Source organism: Anomaloglossus baeobatrachus, chromosome 11 (assembly GCF_048569485.1).
Source record: "Anomaloglossus baeobatrachus isolate aAnoBae1 chromosome 11, aAnoBae1.hap1, whole genome shotgun sequence".
Lineage (NCBI taxonomy): Eukaryota > Metazoa > Chordata > Amphibia > Anura > Aromobatidae > Anomaloglossus > Anomaloglossus baeobatrachus.
Window position 1 is genome coordinate 27,731,438 of NC_134363.1, and position 14,200 is coordinate 27,745,637.

Consider the following 14,200-nt stretch of genomic DNA (forward strand, 5'->3'; position numbering starts at 1 on the left):
ATGCTCCCTCCATCAAACAAAGCGTCATCAGGTGGTAGAGGATGTAGTCAGAGCTGCAGTCTTTGCCCACTCCATCAAGCAAAGCATCATCAGGGGCAGAGGATGTAGACACAGCTGCACCCTTAGCCCCCTCTATCAAATAAAGCATCATCAGGGGTCAGAGGATGCAGTCACAGAGGCAATATCTGCCCCTTCCATCAAACAAAGCATCATTAGGGGCAGAGGATGCAGTCACAGCTACAACTTCTGCCCCTTCATCAAAGTGCCATCAGGGGGCAGACAATGCAGTCAAAGCTACACCTTGTGCCCCTCCATCAAACAAAGCGTCATCAGGGGTCAGAGGATGCAGTCTTAGCTGCAGCCTATGTCCCTCCATCAAACAAAGCGTCATGAGGGGCAGAGGATGCAGTCATAGATGCAGTCTCTGCCTCTTCCATCAAACAAAGCATCATTAGGGGCAGAGGATGCAGTCACAGCTACAGCTTGTGCCCCTCCATCAACAAAGTGCCATCAGGGGCAGACAATGCAGTCATAGCTACAGCTTGTGCCCCTCCATCAAAGTGTCATCAGGGGGCAGAGGATGCAGTCAAAGCTGCACACTCTGCCCCTCCATTAAACAAAGCATCATTAGGGGCAGGAGATGTGATCACAGCTGCAGCCTCTGCCCCCTACATCAAACAAAGTGTAATCTCAGCTGCAACCACTCCCTTCTGCTACCACTATCTGCTCCTTACTCCTCCCTATGCTGGCTATAGCTCATACCTATGCTGTCCATGTTAAAGGAGCTCATCGCTGCATAGCTGTGGTGTCATTTCTATTGCAGCTGCAAAGTTCCTGCTGAAGAAACCTAGGAGTGCTTTGTGTTGTGTCTTCCCCCACCCGTCTTGTCTTATTGTAATGGCAAGAGTAGCGTCTCGCTGGCCTTTATTAGTAATGGTGAGTTCCTGGCCAGCGAGGGCCTAGGTATGTAATGGTGCATGGGGGAAGGACCCGTCTAGGGACGTTAGGGAACGCCAGCGCCTTATCACGGTGTACCCTTTGTGTTGTGTCACTCGCTGAGGGTCCTCCCATCCCCCACCATGACACCTCTTTCTAAAAAAAAAAAAACCATAGCCGCAAAGGTGGTATGGAAGGTTACTTAATTATAGGGTGTGTGGAGACACGGGGGTCAGTGGATGCTCTTGTCCGCTGGCCCGGTTGCCTTTAGAAAGACAGCGTGGCCCAGGGCTCATCCCCACTAAACGCCGGCCTCCTTAACCGTGCGCAGAACACTACTCAGACAACACAGGGTGAGGGAACCACAATATTAAGACTTTATTGGATCCCCAAAGAATTAACGGCACGTAGCACATAACCAGCAAAACACACAAATGTAACCGGCAACAGAGTCTCCCCCTTCCGCTGGCTCACCAGGGATTAGACTGTCCGTGCCTCAGAGCTTCCAGGGCTACTTACTCCAAACCAGCAGCACCCTGCTTTCGGCAGGCACCCACCAAGAATGGAATAACGCCAGGTTTAGGAAGCTGGTTGAGGACCGGAAAGTCTGTAGTCCGGTGACTGGATTGTCCCAAGATGGATTCCTTCCTTAGGTAGTCCTTGATATCACAGCCGAATCCTTGCATTCGATGGTAAAATCCATATAGTGTTATAATCCAGGTTCGGTTATGGCTTGCCAATCCGATCCGCAGGTTCTAGATTGGTAGCATGTAGCAGGAGTCTCTCTGGGCAATGGACAGTCCTCCTTCTTCTACCCCTGAGCTCTCCATTCAGACCATTGGGTTCTTCACCATTGGAGGATAAGACTGGGCTTTTATTGGCTAGATTTCAAGCCATATACAAAATATCCCTAGTAGTAATGGTCTCTGACCGAGATGAGGGAGAGACAGCTAATTTACATCACATCTAGCAATACACATAGTAATACAATGGGAGGTTTGCATAATTGATTTGTCTGGGTGTCTGACCTTCACTGGCCAAGGCAATTACATGAGTCAACAAAAACTTAAACACTAGATTCATAGTCTTGTAGAAACAATGAGGGGCTTATCCCCCGTCTATAAACAAACTATCATCATGTCTGGATGAATTTTAAGAAACGTAACCCATGCTAGGCACTGACAGAGTCCATGTCGTCACAGGGTGTACTTAATTTTTCACACACTGTTTCTGCATTTTGACCTTATTTTTTGGTAAATAAATACCGATACATTGTAATTTCACATGAGGTTCAATTGACCTAGTTTTAAAGCTACAGAGGGTGGGTGTACTTACTTTTTCTCATTAATGCATGCATATGTCCTATTTAGCGGAAGGGCAATGCCACAAGACGAGAAGACGTCACGAGACTGACAACCTAAACTTTATCTAAAGACTTAATGATGTAACCACAGACATATGAGCGGCTGAAGAATTCCCGAATCTGGGCCAAGATACAACAAGTCATTCCTGTCTCCCAAGACCACAAAAATGCAATGACTGCACCGGTAATCTGCAGTAATTTCCCTTTTCAGCCGCAGCGGGGTGCGATAAAACAGAATTTGCATAATTACATTCCGCAGGAATCTCCTCAATGATTGGTAATTGTGACACATCGATGATTGATCCATTGTTCCCCTCGGTGCAGCGATGCCAACATGTGCCGTACACCTCAAAGGGAGTTTACTCTTTATATTTCATGTGCAACATTCGGGGATGAATCATTTTATAACTTTTCTACATTTTTAACATATTTCTGCATTTGCTATTTTCTTATACAGGGACCGAAATTTGCATAAAATTAGAATAAAAATTTGCCGTTTGCAGCCACCACTAGAGGGAGCTCTTGAGCAAGTCGTATACAGTTGAAGTTTTCTCCATTCCCAAGCGAATGCACATGATCGACCACCGCTCCATTCCTACGGGGCTCTTTAGAACCCCAATTCTCGCCACTGGCCACAGTCCCAACTGTTTTGCCCCATTTGTTGGAAAGTTTTACCCTATCCAGTGGCTAAGGGAGAATGTCAAACTTGTTAGTATCTGTCACGCTAGGGGAAGTACCAAGCGAAAGGGAAACCCTGTGTATAGGGAAGGCGGAGATGGTGACCCCTGACCAAACCTACCGTTGGGCCCTATCTTCCATCCCTACCCTAAATAGGTTCTGCACCTATGTGCTGAGCAGGATACCTGGCCCTGGCTGACCCTGAAATAGGTTCTAGGTAGGGAATGGATGGGATGAGCGCTAGTCAACCCCACTAAGCTCTAAAGAAAAAAGGAGTCACAGACAGGGGGAAAGTGTGATTCTAGAGACTACGAGCAGTATGAATAGAAGGGTAGTCAGATAAGTCAGGATCATAAGCCACAAGGTAACGTATAAGGTTCAGGGAGCAGACAGAGACATGGTCAGGAAGAGGTCCGAGGTCAGAAGCCAGGAGGTAACGTATAAGGTTAAGGGAACAGACAGATGTGATCAGGAAGAGGTCCAAAGTCAGAAGCTGTGAGGTAATGTATAAGGTTCAGGGAGCAGACAGAGACGTGGTCAGGAAGAGGTCCGAAGTCAGAAGACGGAAGGTACCATATAAGGTTCAGGGAGCAGACAGACACATGGTTAGGAAGAGGTCCGAGGTCAGAAGCCAGGAGGTAACGTATAAGGTTCAGGGAACAGACAAAGACGTGGTCAGGAAGAGGTCCGAGGTCAGAAGCCGGGAGGTAGCGTATAAGGTTCAGGGAGCAGACAGAGACGTGATCAGGAAGAGGTCTGAGGTCAGAAGCCGAGAGGTAACATATAAGGTTCAGGGAGCTGAAAGAGACGTGGTCAGGAAGAGGTCTGAGGTCAGAATCCATAAGGTAACGTATAAGGTTCAGGGAGTAGACAGAGACGTGATCAGGAAGAGGTCTGAGGTCAAAAGCCAGGAGGTAACGTATAAGGTTCAGGGAGCAGATAGAGACGTGATCAGGAAGAGGTCTGCGGTAAAAACCGGGAGGTAACGTATAAGGTTCAAGGTTCAGGGAGCAAAGAGAGACGTGGTCAGGAAGAGTATGGGGAGATAAGGTATGCACACCAGTGACTATGTAAGGGGAATACATGAAATAGCAGAAACTGCTGTGTGAATACTGACTTGAAAAATCCAATAGCTATATGTAAAGTGAAAATGTGAAAAATGGAATCTGCATTACTGCCATGAACATATGAATCAAGAGAAATTTAGCTACTGAATTGATCAATGCAATAGAGCCCCAACACTACGCCAAAGTATTTCTCTACGTTGGGGTCCCTAGCTTGTGTGTGTCCTCTCATGCAGTTAAAAAACTTACCGTGTATGGGAAGCTGAGACCCAGGCTATTTATGCGTATGATATGGATTGGCAATAGGTGTGGTTGGGGAGGGTTCACAAATGAAAAAATACTAACAAATAAGGAATAACGTTTGGAACACCATTCCAAGTCTGAACTGGGTGCAAAAACCTAAAAAACTGCTATTTAATGTATTCCGCTTACATAGTCACTGGGGTGCATACCTTATCTTCCCATAGTGATGTTTTTTAGGTTTTTGCACCCAGTTCAGACTTGGAGTGGTGTTCCAAACGTTATTCCTTATTTTTTAGTGGTCAGGAAGAGGGCTGAGGTCAGAAGCCGGGATGTAACATATAAGGTTAGGGGAACAGATAAAGACGTGGTCAGGAAGAGGTCTGAGGTCAGAAGCCAAGATCACAACACTTACACCAGACAGGAGCCAAGAGCACACTGAGCAAACAGGAAGTACGACTATAAAAGTTCAGACAGAGCAAGCCCAGTAAAAAAACAGAGCAATCAACAGAAACGAGGCACATCTGTGAAGGCACCGCCCAAAACCAGTGTGGACCCTAGTGCTGAAAGACAACCTGTCAGCAAGTGCACACGATACATAGAGCATTTTCAAATGCAAATGCTCTGCACTGCAGAACCGTAAACAAATAATATATCTCTAGATGACTTAGGAAGAGGAACTGCAACAACGACCAAGTCTCTCCAGATGAATGCGAGCCGCCTGCTTGCACTGAAGACTTGTTAAGGGTGTAAGACCTATCCACAGCATAGAGTAAGGGGGAATGAGGGTATATAAAGGGAAGTGCTGATGAAAAACATCTGAAAGGGTGAGGAACTCAGCAGAGTCCTAAAGGGAAAGGGATGAAAACCAAGCAGAGGAGATACATAAGATATTTAATACACCAAGCAGGAATAACAGAAGGTCAGGGAGCAGCCAAGCGTTGTGACCTTCTATTGCCAGACACCACAGGTCTGTCTGTCACCCTTGACAGTATCTCTTTAAAACAATGGCGAAATTGCAAATTTTTTTTTTACCATTTCACCCCTATTTGGAATTATTTTTATTTTTATATTTTCCAGTATATTATATGATGTCATTGAAAACTACGACTCGTCTATCAAAAAAAAACAAGCAATGTAGATGGAAAATTTAAAAAAAAATAAAATAAAAAAGAATAAAAAAAAGTTATGGCTCTTCCATTCAAAGAAACAAAAAAAACAATTAAAGGGCAAAAAAAATTCCAAATTTTTCAAGAGTAAGATTTAAGTCTATGTTCTTATGGAGAGTACAGAAAACCAGCAGAGCCGTTCATACCTGTATTCACCACTAGACGGAGCTTAGGAGCTTACTGCACGCTGCATGCACTTCATTAGATTGCACTATACGGTATATAGTGTATACAGCCTGTGCATTATTACATCACGCTGCCTATAGTATGACGCCGGCTTAGATACAATCGGTATCCGAAACTCTGAATTCCTGGCTTTAGTATTGTGTGCGTAATCAGCTTTACTACACACCTTATGTTGATTTTAACATGTGGGTTCAATGCAAACCACATTCAATAGGATCAGTTGCATTTAAAACTGGGAGTTATAGGGTATACATGATATAAAAGTGGGTGTTTTGGGGTATTATTATATTATTTGCTGCCAGAAGGGGAAGGAGACTAATTTTGATTTTAACAGCATAGAGGACATATTGAAGTGAAATTAAAAAAATATATCTTTTCATGCTAAAAACACAGTTGTATTTAAGACTGGCATATACATGACCCTATAAAAGGTGGGAGGTTGGGGGTATTATTATATTATTTGCTGCTAGAAGGGGAAGGAGACTAATTTTGTTTTTAACAGCATAGAGGATATATAGAAGTGAAATAAAAAAAAAATATTTTTTCATGCTAAAAACACAGTTGTATTTAAGACTGGCATATACATGACCCCATAGAGGTGGGGAGTTGGGGTATTAGTAAATTATTTGCTGCCAGAAGGGGAAGGAGACTAATTTTGTCCTAGCAGTAAAGAGGACATATAAAAGTGAAATATAAAAGACTGGAAGTTATGGGGTATACATGACCCCATAAAGGTGGGGGTTTGGGGGTATTATTATATTATTTGCTGCCAGAAGGGGAAGGAGACTAATTTTGTTTTTAACAGCATAGAGGACATATGGAAGTGAAATAAAAAAAATATATATTTTCATGCTAAAAATACAGTTGTATTTAAGACTGGTGTATACATGACCCTATAAAGGTGGGAGGTTTGGGGTATTATTATATTTACTGCCAGAAGGGGAAGAAGACTAATTCTGATTCTAACAGCATAGAGGACATATTGAAGTGAAATTAAAAAAAATAGATCTTTTAATGCTAAAAACACAGTTGTATTTAAGACTGGCGTATGCATGACCCTATAAAGGTGGGGATTTGGGGGTATTATTATATTATTTGCTGCCAGAAGGGGAAGGAGACTAATTTTGTTTTTAACAGCATAGAGGACATATGAAAGTGAAATAAAAATAATATATATTTTCATGCTAAAAACACAGTTGCATTTAAGACTGGGGTATACATGACCCCATAGAGGTGGGGGGTTGGGGTATTAGTATATTATTTGCTGCCAGAAGGGGAAGGAGACTAATTTTGTTCCCAGCACATAAAAGTGAAATAAAAAAGACTGAAAGTTATGGGGTATATATGACCCCATAAAGGTGGGGCAGTATTATTTTATTATCTACCAGAAGGGGAAGGAGACTAATTTTATTTCTAGCAGCATAAAGGACACATAAAATTGAAATTAAAAAAAAGTATTTTCATCCTAAAAACACAGTTGCATTTACAATTGGGAGTTTTGAGTATACATGACCCTATAAATGTAGGTGGTTTGGCGTATTATTATTTTATTATCTGCCAGAAGGGGAAGGAGACTAATTTTATTTCTAGAAGTAAAGTGGACACATAAAAGTGAATTGCATTTAATACTGGAAGTTATGGGGTGTATATAACCCAAACAACTTGGGGGTTTGGGGTATTAGTATATTATTTGCTGCCAGAAGGGAAAGGAGTCTAATTATATTCCTAGCAGCATAAAGGACACATACAAGTGAAATAAAAAAAAGTATTTTCATGCTAAAAACACAGTTACATTTAAGACTGGGAGTTATTGAGTATACATGACCCTATAAAGGTGGGTGGTTTGGGGTATTATTATTTTATTATCTGCCAGAAGGGGGTTGGGAGTATTATTAAATTATTTGCTGCCAGAAGGGGAAGGAGACGAATTTTGTTCCTAGCAGCATAAAGAACACATAGAAGTGAAATTGAAAAATATATATTTTTATGCTAAAAACACAGTTGCATTTAAGACTAGGTGTTATGGTGTGTACATGACTCCGTGAAGGTGGAGGTTGGGGGTATTATTATATTATTTGCTGCCAGAAGGGGAAGGAGACTAATTTTTTTTCCTAGCTAGAAAGAGGATACATAAAATATATATTTTTATGCTAAAAGCACTGTTGCGTTTAAGACTGGGAGTTACAGGGTATACCTGACCCATAAAGGTGGGAGGTTGGGGGTATTATTATATTATTTGCTGCCAGAAGGGTTAGGAGACTAATTTTGTTTGTAGCACCCTAGAGGACATAAAAGTGAAATAAAAAAATATATATTTGTATGCTAAAAACACAGTTGCATGCAAGACTAGTAGATATGGAGTATATATGTCCCCATAAAGGGGGTTTATAAAGTATTAGTACATTATTTGCTGCCAGAAGGGGAAGGAGACTAATTTTGTTCCTAGAAGCATAGAGGACACATAGAAGTGAAATAAAATAAAGTATCTTCATGCTAAAAACACAGTTGCATTTAAGACTGGGAATTATGTGGTATACATGACCCCATAAAGATGTATTATTTGCTGCCAGAAGGGGAAGGAGACTAATTTGGTTCCTAGCAGCATAGAGGACACATAGAAGTGAAATAAAAAAAATGTTATTATGCTAAAAACACAGTTGCATTTACGACTGGGAGTTATACGGTGTACATTCCTCATAAAGGTATATTATTTGCTGCCAGAAGGGGAAGGAGACTAATGTTGTTCCTAGCAGTAAGGAGGACACATAGTGAAATAAAAAAAAGTATATTTTTATGCTAAAAACACGGTTGCATTTAAGACTGGGAGTTATGTGGTGTACATGACCCCATAAAGGTATATTATTTGCTGCCAGAAGGGGAAGGAGACTAATTCTTAGCAGCATAGAGGAAAAGTGAAATTTTTCAAACATTTATTTATACACCATGAAGGAGGGGGTCAAGGGATATTATACTTGTGCACAGTTTGGCTGCACATGACCGTGATGTGACTATATGATATGACTTGTGGAAACCTGTAAGTCCGTATGACTCCTATCTCCTCAGGGGTCGCACTGAGATTTTCTGACCATTTCTTGTGAAATCTGAGAGTTGCGCAACACAGAAAGAATAGTAGAGAAGTCAAAGAAAATGCCTTTAGCTCCGACAGATCTGGAATTCATCGCTCCTGGAGATATCGAGCGGCGCAGCCATTATTTTACACCACATCTGGGTGTCCGAAAATGGTGCACGGAACACTGTGACTCTGTCTGCTCCATTGTAGTCTATGGGATTTGGACCTAAGACCACTGAACATGGGGTTTTGAAGAGTGAAGGAATCTAAGAAATGCTGATATTTGGATGTGAAGTTACGTCTCCTGGATCAGAGTTTCCTGGCGAGCGGCTGCCGGAGCGGCCACACCAACGGGGTGTGGTGCCATATGTGCTCTTACGCACTGGGTACAGAATTATCAGTCATGTCTCGGAGAGTGACATAGAGGGAGGGCATCGCTCCACAAGGACACATTCACACCGACACCGTCACTGTATACAGTCTGTGCACAATGCAAGGGGCGAGACATTTTATTGTCAGCGCCATCCCTGATCATGGGTTGTCAGCTCCATCCCTGACCATGGGTTGTCAGCCCCATCCCTGATCATAGTTGTCAGCTCCGTCCCTGATCATAGTTGTCAGCTCCATCCCTGATCATAGTTGTCAGCTCCGTCCCTGATCATAGTTGTCAGCTCCGTCCCTGATCATAGTTGTCAGCTCCATCCCTGATCATAGTTGTCAGCTCCTATCCCTGATCATAGTTGTCAGCTCCATCCCTGATCATAGTTGTCAGCTCCATCCCTGATCATAGTTGTCAGCTCCATCCCTGATCATAGTTGTCAGCTCCATCCCTGATCATAGTTGTCAGCTCCATCCCTGATCACAGTTGTCAGCTCCATCCCTGATCATAGTTGTCAGCTCCTATCCCTGATCATAGTTGTCAGCTCCATCCCTGATCATAGTTGTCAGCTCCATCCCTGATCATAGTTGTCAGCTCCATCCCTGATCACAGTTGTCAGCTCCATCCCTGATCATAGTTGTCAGCTCCATCCCTGATCACAGTTGTCAGCTCCATCCCTGATCACAGTTGTCAGCTCCATCCCTGATCATAGTTGTCAGCTCCGTCCCTGATCATAGTTGTCAGCTCCATCCCTGATCATAGTTGTCAGCTCCGTCCCTGATCACAGTTGTCAGCTCCGTCCCTGATCACAGTTGTCAGCTCCGTCCCTGATCATAGTTGTCAGCTCCGTCCCTGATCATAGTTGTCAGCTCCGTCCCTGATCATAGTTGTCAGCTCCATCCCTGATCATAGTTGTCAGCTCCATCCCTGATCATAGTTGTCAGCTCCATCCCTGATCATAGTTGTCAGCTCCATCCCTGACCATAGTTGTCAGCTCCATCCCTGATCATAGTTGTCAGCTCCGTCCCTGATCATAGTTATCAGCTCCATCCCTGATCATAGTTGTCAGCTCCATCCCTGATCATAGTTGTCAGCTCCATCCCTGATCATAGTTGTCAGCTCCATCCCTGACCATAGTTGTCAGCTCCATCCCTGATCATAGTTGTCAGCTCCGTCCCTGATCATAGTTATCAGCTCCATCCCTGATCACAGTTGTCAGCTCCATCCCTGATCATAGTTGTCAGCTCCGTCCCTGATCATAGTTGTCAGCTCCATCCCTGATCATAGTTGTCAGCTCCATCCCTGATCATAGTTGTCAGCCCCATCCCTGATCATAGTTGTCAGCCCCATCCCTGATCATAGTTGTCAGCTCCATCCCTGATCACAGTTGTCAGCCCCATCCCTGATCATAGTTGTCAGCCCCATCCCTGATCATAGTTGTCAGCTCCATCCCTGATCATGAGTTGTCAGCTCCATCCCTGATCATAGTTGTCAGCTCCATCCCTGATCATAGTTGTCAGCCCCATCCCTGATCATAGTTGTCAGCACCATCCCTGATCATAGTTGTCAGCCCCATCCCTGATCATAGTTATCAGCCCCATCCCTGATCATAGTTGTCAGCTCCATCCCTGATCATGAGTTGTCAGCTCCATCCCTGATCATAGTTGTCAGCTCCATCCCTGATCATAGTTGTCAGCACCATCCCTGATCATAGTTGTCAGCCCCATCCCTGATCATAGTTGTCAGCCCCATCCCTGATCATAGTTGTCAGCTCCATCCCTGGTCACAGTTGTCAGCACTATCCCTGATCATGGGTTGTCAGCCCCATCCCTGATCATAGTTGTCAGCTCCATCCCTGATCATAGTTGTCAGCTCCATCCCTGATCATAGTTGTCAGCTCCATCCCTGATCATAGTTGTCAGCACTATCCCTGATCATGGGTTGTCAGCCCCATCCCTGATCATAGTTGTCAGCTCAATCCCTGATCATAGTTGTCAGCTCCATCCCTGATCACAGTTGTCAGCCCCATCCCTGATCATAGTTGTCAGCTCCATCCCTGATCATAGTTGTCAGCTCCATCCCTGATCATAGTTGTCAGCTCCATCCCTGATCATAGTTGTCAGCACTATCCCTGATCATGGGTTGTCAGCCCCATCCCTGATCATAGTTGTCAGCTCCATCCCTGATCACAGTTGTCAGCTCCATCCCTGATCATAGTTGTCAGCTCCATCCCTGATCATAGTTGTCAGCTCCATCCCTGATCATGGGTTGTCAGCCCCATCCCTGATCATAGTTGTCAGCTCAATCCCTGATCATAGTTGTCAGCTCCATCCCTGATCTTTTTCTGAACCCCTCTGTGTTAAAGGGATTGGACACTACTTTGTTACTGACGGGCTACCCTTAGTGGGGGGGGTGGGGGCGATACCCAACAGGCCCTCCGCTCAGTCCCAATACCCCCTCCCCCCGTCACTGCCAGGATCCGCAGTACCCGGCTGCAGCCACTATAGTGTGTTCCGGCAACACCCGAGAACTCCCAGCAGGCGCCAATATCAGCGGTTTAGTGGGAGTGCCATATGTCGCACCCCCAACAATCAGATAGGGATAGGCCAACAACAAAAATAGTAGTGACCAACAAACCACATCAATGCAAAGCTGAACTTTAATGTGGTCATAGATCAACAGAGAGGAAATCAGATAAAAACCGATAAATGCGTTTCCATTGTGAACGAGCTCACTGACAGGTCCTCAGTTGACTCATTCTGCAAACAGATCCTGGAGAGGCCAAACGGAGCAAAATTTTTAATAAAACACAATTGCAAAAATATTTTTCTGACCAAAACACATGTATTTATGTAAAGATAAATGTCCCTGAAGGTTTCCATATACTTTAAACCCAAATTGGCTAACAAAATGGTAATAAGGAGGAGACGTATGTAACGGTCAGTGACAGCAGCAGGTTATTATGACTTTAGTATTCCCTAGACCTTGCCTTATTGACGGCAGTAAAGCGGCGGCAGATGCACACGTCAGCGCCCGGAGAAGACGTCTCCGCACACACGGCATTTTCTTAGCAATTTTTCGAATCACTCTTTCCATTCCTTTGCTCTTGGGGGGGGTAAAGGCAGCTCTTCTGCAATAGAAAAAGCCCAGCAGTGACGAAGACCCCGACAAATCTGTAACTGGCAATAGAGAATGTACAAGTGATTACGAGAAGACGAAAAAAAATTGTTGCGAATATTAAAAATTATGCAAAAACGCCAACGCACCATCACAAGGCCAATACGTCACATTCCCAGATAACAAAATGTCACTTACTGGTTATGAATTGGTGGTACTGGTAATTGTAGAAATATTGGTAATATTAACAGTAATAGTGATAGTAGAACTAGGACTGAGCAAAAGGCGCACCTGTGCAATAATCATGCTGGCCAGCCTGAGGTGTACCTGTCGCAATAAGCATGCTGGCCAGCCTAAGAAGTACCTGTGCAATAAGCATGCTGGCCAGCCTAAGGCACACCTGTGTGATAATCATGGTGGCCAGCCTAAGGCACACCTGTGTGATAATCATGCTGGCCAGCCTAAGGCACACCTGTGTGATAATCATGCTGGCCAGCCTAAGGCACACCTTTGTGATAATCATGCTGGCTAGCCTAAGGCACATCTATGCACTAATCATGCTGGCCAGCCTAAGGGCCGTTTCACATTTGCGCTATTTTGACGGAATCGGGTTCCGTCAGTAATGTAGTACAATTCATTTATTTACAGTGGAAGCACGACACCATGTGGACACAAGCGGGTACTGCATAACACACACACGCGCCATAGTAATGCGCTTCCAATGTAAATAAATGAACTGTACTACATTAGTGACGGATTCCGTTTGCATCAAAACAACGCAAGTGTGAAACTAGCCTAAGGCGGACCTGTGCTACAATCATTCTATCCAGCCTAGGGTGCACCTGTGCGATAATCATGCTGGCCAGCCTAAGGCACACCTGTGCAATAATCATGCTGGACAGCTTTAGGTGTGCCTGTGCAATAATCATGCTGGACAGCCTATGGCACACCTGTGCAAGGATCATGCTGGCAAGCCTATGAAACACCTGAGCAATAGGAATGCTGACCATCCTAAGGCACACCTGTGCAATAATCATGCTGGCCAGCATAAGGCACACCTGTGCAATAACCATGCTGGCCAGCCTAAGGCACACCTGTGCAGTAATCATGCTGGCCAGCCTAAATCACACCTGTGCAATAATCATGCTGGCCAGCCTAAGGCACACCTGTGCAATGAACATGCTGACAAGCCTAAGACACACCTGCGCAATAGTCATACTGGCCAACCTAAGGCACACCTGTGCAATAATCATGCTGGCTAGCCTAAGGCGCACAAGTGCAATAATCATGCTAGCTAGCCTAAGGCACACTTGTGCAATAGTCAGGCTGGACAGCCTAATGCACACCTGTGCAATAATCATGCTGTCCAGCCTAAGGCACACCTGTGCAATAATCATGTTGGCCAGCCTATGGTGCTCCTGTGTAATAATCATGCCGGCTAGCTTAAAGCGCACCTGTGCAATAATCATGTTGGCCAGCCAAAGGCACACTTGTGCAATAGTCATGCTGGACTGCCTAAAGCACACCTGTGCAATAATCATGCTGGCCAGCCCAAGGCGCACCTGTGGAATAATCATGCTGTCCAATCAGCTCTTGATATGCCGCACCTTGATGTATCAAAGGCAATAATACTCATAATATTAGTAATACCAGCAATTGGAGTAGTATCAGTAATAATATTGGTAACAACAGTAGTATCCGCATCAGTGGAGCAGTTGTGGTATTATAAGCAGTAGTGGTTATATACCCTCACTTTATGAAGGGCGGAGATAAAACTTCTCTTTTTTTCTCCCTGCACTTTGCTGTACGGGAGCTGCAGCACCACAACTTCTGCAATTTGAGGAGTGCGGGAGTCTCAACATTCCCCAAGCATAGGAGGAGGTGAGATATGTTCTGTTGATAACACTGGAGAAGTATCATTCTTCCCATTGGAGGAAAGCTAATGTCATGCGAGAGTACAACACAAAGGTAACGACAGAAATCATACAGAATGAAGGC